Source organism: Sarcophilus harrisii, chromosome 2, assembly GCF_902635505.1.
Source record: "Sarcophilus harrisii chromosome 2, mSarHar1.11, whole genome shotgun sequence".
In the NCBI taxonomy this organism is placed as follows: Eukaryota; Metazoa; Chordata; class Mammalia; order Dasyuromorphia; family Dasyuridae; genus Sarcophilus; species Sarcophilus harrisii.
In genome coordinates this window covers 65,698,742-65,704,714 of record NC_045427.1, presented here as the reverse complement: position 1 = coordinate 65,704,714, position 5,973 = coordinate 65,698,742, and positions in this window count along the sequence as shown.

Here is a 5,973-nt window from a genome sequence, read left to right as displayed (position 1 = left end):
AAATATCTGAGGATTGTTTCTTAACTCCAGGTACAGCTCTCTATCCACTCTGTCATGTAGCTATAGGTGAAGAGGCTAAGGTTCAAAGATTTTAAGTAATTATTGCCAAGATAAAACCAATTACTGATAGACATAGATTTTTAGAGCTAGAAGATACCTTGAGGATCTTCTATTTGAAGCTCTTTATTTGACAAGGGAGGAAACTAAGACACCAAATGATGGAGATGGTACTCAAACATAGATCTCCTGACTCCAAGCCCATTATTGATTCTATTGCAACACATGTATTTTGGGGGTTGTGCAATGCATTTTGTGTTGTGCAGAATGCAAAATTTAATGTGGGTCAATGTCATTTTGCTTGAAGAAATCAGGATGAAGAAAAGCAAAACTTTCATCTAACTATCTATTTGTCTGTCTTATCTACAAACACACACACACATATATAAAATATATATAGATATGCTTGTAAATATATAATATACACAATATATGTATATATGATATATAAATAGGGTCATACACAAAAAATCTATAAAACTGAGATAATTATTTAATAAGCATTTATTAAGCACCTTCTATGTGCAAGGAACTCTGCTATATTCTAGGAATACACAAACATGTAACTGAGACTGATTAGGTATAGCTTTAGTTTCTTTACAAATAGGTTGCTAGTGAATGGGAGGGACTAGGCTTTACAAGGGAGTGAGCTCTGTCAGAAGAGCTGTCTCTTTTCCTGAGGCATTAAAACAATCTAAGACACCAGCTCAGTATCTTTGTTCCCTTTCTCTCTCTCAGATTTCCAGACCAGAGTGCAGCAAAGGCTATAAGGGAGCAGAAAATGGTGACTGACAGGAGAAGTATATGGCAGGCTGCCAATGTTTCCTCAGATGGTTTGAGAGGGGAGTTCATGGACTCCATATTCCTGGCCGCCTTCTGCCTTTCTGTTTTCTTTTCTAGGCATGGATCGGAGAATACAGTTCCTGAGAATAGATGCTCCCATGCCTTAGGGTTTGCCTTGTGGAAAATTTTAAGTGCCAAACTCTGCCCCCTTAAGAGATAGAAGTGCGTTCTGAGAAGGGAAGATATGCTTAACAGTTGACATTTCAGCTTAAAGGAAAGGAATCTTTTACCAAGGGTTAACACTTTGAAGGACTAAAAATCATGGCAAAGTTGAGGAGGGAACCCAAGAGATCTGGATCTTGCTAACCCTGATAGTGCTGTGAATTATTCAGTTAGCAAAGCCGTGTGGTGAATAGGGAATTTTGTTCAGTAGACTCTCAAATGTCTTTATGCCCTGAGAGATGTGGGGCGGGAGGTGGGGGAACAGGGGAGATAATTCTGATGGTTTCTGATTATTTATATTTCTGGATACCTCTTTATTACTATAAATTACTGAGAAGTTGCTGATCTGTATTGTAAGAATAGGTTGTTTCCCACTCCCATCTTCCAGGAGTTCCCTAGATCAAAGAAATCACAGGTCTCTTAAAAAAGAAGAAAAAGAAAGAGAGAGAGAGAGAGAGAGAGAGAGAGAGAGAGAGAGAGAGAGAGAGAGAGAGAGAGAGAGAGAGGGAGGAAGAAAGGAGGAAGGGAGAGAGGAAGGAAGGGAGAGAGGAAGGAGAGGGGAGGGAGGAAAGAAGGAAGAAACGTGGCTCTCCGAGTCAGAAAAGACAGAGAATTCACTAGGTATAAGGTGGATTTAAGGGAAAGGAAAGGTTTTTAGAAAACAATGGGTTTAAAAGCAGAGGAAATGGAAAATATAGTACCAAAGGGGTTTAAACATTGAGAAAATAGAAGAGTTAGGTGACATTTGGTTCTTGGAACACATTCTATGAGTATTTAAGCATTTCACAAGTAGCCACATACGTGAGATAACCAGATTTAATTCCACAAACAAGTATTCAGTTCCAGGGTATTATGTTCAGTAAAGGGGGTAAAAAATTTAAAATAGGAAAAAAAAAGAAAGTGTCCCTCCCATCAAGGAGCCTAAAATCTAATAAGGTATACATACTGGTATATAAGTATATATATATATACGTGTATGTGTATATATATATATATATATATATGATTTACTGGATGAGGTTGACACCTGAATTTAGCTTCGAAGAGATTTTTTTAAAAATGTAGATGGGAGAAAAAAAATATGCCATAAAAATATTGTAAAAATGACCAGCTTTAAAAGTCTCTGGTCAATGAAATGATCAGTCATGATTCCAGATGATGATAAACTATGATCAAAAAATATCTATTGGGGTAGATTCTCCATCTATCTCCTGACAGAAAGGTGATGAGCAAAATCTACAGGATGAAAAACACAGCTTTGAATAAGGCCAATCAGAGAATTTGTTTTACTTAAGTCTGAATATTTGTTTTGATATTCCCCTATTAGCCACCATTCAGAAGTGGGTGAGCAAGAGAGATAGTGGATGCTTGCTAAGTGAAAAAAAAAATTGTTGATGAAAAGAAAATGGATTCCTTGAACTGGGGCTATTCTGAAGTGATCTCTACACTTGGGAAAGGGTGGGATGAAATTAAGAAATAGATTAAGTCTACTAAGACTAAAACATAGAATAACAAGTAAAAGAGACAGATTGGTTCCCCTCTCCTACTCCAATTTCATGAAGTCATAGAAACTAGCAGAGATAATGAGGTAGGGATATGTTTTTTAAGGATGTGTTAATACTTAGTGATCCATCTATGGTATTTATTCATTCTCTATATTAATCAAAATGGACAATATCATGGACTTTGCTGAAAATGATTTAGGAATTTGGGTGAATTCAGTCTAGAAATTGATTGTAGGACCAATCCCAGTAAGGATTGGAGAAGGATTTATCTCTCTTCTCATGTCTTTTCCTCTCCATTATCCATGGTATCTAGCTATAGAACTTAACCATCCCAAGGGAAACCCCCTTTCACCAATGGAAAGTCAGTTCAAGAGAGTTTCTTTAGATACAGGTGAAGGAGAAGATGCTCAGTTGCCAAATAGAGATGGACATAAAGAGACAATGACTTGAGGTCAGAGTAGTTTCAAGAAATACGATTCCTGGCAGCAGAGGGAGTTAACTATAGATTCAAGAAAGTGCTAGCCCTGCTAATGGAGAGTCAAGCTTTAAAGGGGAGGTGTGTCTGAGGGTATAGCTGAGCAATCTGCCCATGAAGAAAAGTTGTGAAGACTATGAGGAAAGAAAAGATAACAAGGTTCTGCAATGGCCACATTTGATCCCTAAATGAGTACCTTACTGACATAGTATTCTTTCTGAGATCACTTTTCCCATAGATGTCTTGTATTAATAGGAGAGTAAGGTCCCAGATTGTGTGAGGGAAGGGGGAGAGGAGAGAGGGAGGGGAAGGGAAGTGAAGAAGGAAGGAGGAAGGCTAAAATCCATAGGACTTAGTAACTGATAAGATAGTGGGAAGGAGATAGACAATGGAAGAAAGGGAATTATTTTTTTTAAATGGCTCACACATTTTGGGAATGGATGATTGGGAGTATTTTAATACTGTACAGAGACAGATAAAAATCAAGGGATGGGTCAGAATTTGGAAATATAAGATGAATTTTATTTAGCCTGAGATGAGCTGCCTTCAATATATTCTTTAAGTGAAGATATTCAACAGACAAAAGGAAATACTAGACAAAAATTTTTGAAGTAGATTGGAGTTGAAGATACCAATTTGGCAGCTATCTCTTTTGAGGTAATAACTGAAGTTTGAGGAGGGGAGGATTAATGATTCTAAAGAACATGTAGAAAGAAGAGAGTAATATAGCTATTGCCTAACAAAACCCAGAAGATACTGAAGAAAAATTTTTTTCCTTCTTTTTTGACAAAAAAGAAAAAATACTCCTCCCCCCACATACATACATCCCATTAAGAAGTGCTTCTTTACAGTATTTTGTTGATGGCCCAAAGGCAATCTCACATAGATGGATTATTTCATTGCTATGTATTTTCAGCCATAATAGAACATAACGTTCTCCAGGCAGAGACTGTCTCATTTATGTCTTTGTATTTTTAGCATTTAATACAGTGTCTGCCATGTAGAAGGTACTTACTTAATTCCTATTTATTTATTTGTCCATTGACAATGTACCCAAACTCCAATCCTCACCTTATACTAGCTCAAAGCAATGAAAATGGACTGAGATATGTTGAGAGCAGATGATAGCCTCAAATTTCCTGTAAAACTTTTAATATTATGGAAACAGGAAAGGCATTTACATCTACATTTTAAAATCCATGTGTATTCTAAGGAAAATTTAATCCATGCATTTCTGATTAATTTACACTTAAATCAATGAAGTGTTTTGCAAAAGCTATTTGATGTTCAAGAAGCTTTTTGAGGAAGCCTAATGAGACTTTTAAAGCTTTTTTGCCTTAAAAACAGGAACTTGTTTTTTTCCTAAAATAAATGATCTTAATACCAAATGATTTCATTTGAAAGTTTCATTTTTGAATGAGCTTTTATTGCTTCCAAACATTCCTTCTACCCAGTGATAGTTCATATTATTTCTTAGGTGGAAAGCTTCTTGGTGATGATGATACTTGGGACCCCTACCATTTTGCAGTCCAAAGTGAAGGGATGAATTGTTGAAATTATCCTGTCCTCTTTATATACCTGAGGGGGAGGTGTGACTCAAAAGGGGAGGGCAGGCAGAGGTTTCTTGGCGCCAGCTCAAACTGGCAAGTGAGAACTCATTGTTAAATTTTCAAAATGAGTATTTACATCTAGGAAACTAGGAAATGCTACATATCAGGACTTGATTTATTGGTTTTCTAATAGTCTAGATTTTAAAAGTAGTGAAAAGAATATCAATACTGTAAAGGTCACTTAAAGTTTGCTATTGATATACCCTCCCAAGGAGATCTAGTTGTTAAATATTTACCAAACAGGATATGCTATACAGTATTAAGATGGTCCCACCAATCCCTAGCCATTATTATATGACTCATTCTAATTTTATACATATCCCAGATAGAATGGTCATGGATCTTCTTTGCTGGATCCTCATCCAGATTATGCTTTCTGACCATAGGAATCTCATAGCATTCAGTCCTGTGCTCTCTTTTCTACTCTCTCTATAATACTTCATTTACCGATCTCATCAGTTCTTATGGATTTGACTGCTATTCCTATGCTAATGATTCATAAAACTATCTTTATACTCCAACTTTTCTGCTGACCCCCAGTCTCACATCTCCACCTGCCTAGATGCCTAGATATCTCAAACTGAATGTGCAGGAGATATCTAAAACTCAATCTGTCTAAAACAGATTTCATTATATTTCACCCTAAGCTCTTCACTACTTCCCACATCATCTATTGCTGTCTCAAGGCCCCGCGGGCCAGATGATCCCCCTCACCCAGGGCTCTGAAGTTTCTTTATTTAAAGGCCCACAAAACAAAGTTTTTGTTTTTACTATAGTCCAGCCCTCCAATAGTCTGAAGGACAGTGAACTGGCCCCCTATTTAAAAAGTTTGAGGACCCCTGTGAGGGTAATACATCAGGACTACAACCTTGGAGTTATCCTATACTGTTGTTGTATTCTCTTGTAGTTGATATTTAGTCATTTTTCAGTCACCCATTTGAGGTTTTCTTGGCAGAGATATTAGACTGACTTGCCATGTCTTTCTCCAGCTCATTTTACAGATGAGGAAACTGAGGTAAGTAGTATTAGGTAACTTGCCTGGGGTCACACAAGTGGTAAGTGTTAAGGGCCAGATATGAATTCATGAAGATGAGTCTTCCTTACTATAGACCCAACATTCTTTCTCCTGGGCTACCATACCCATTTCTAATCTGCTATTGTCCCTGTCAGTTTTTCCTTTGCAATATCACTCAGACACTGCCTCTTTTTTTTTCTCATAGTGTCTCCATTCTAGTGCAACCTCTCATCATTTCATACCTGAACTCTTGCAAAACAGCTTTCTGGTGGGACTATCTCTCTCACATCATTCTCCGCACTAAAC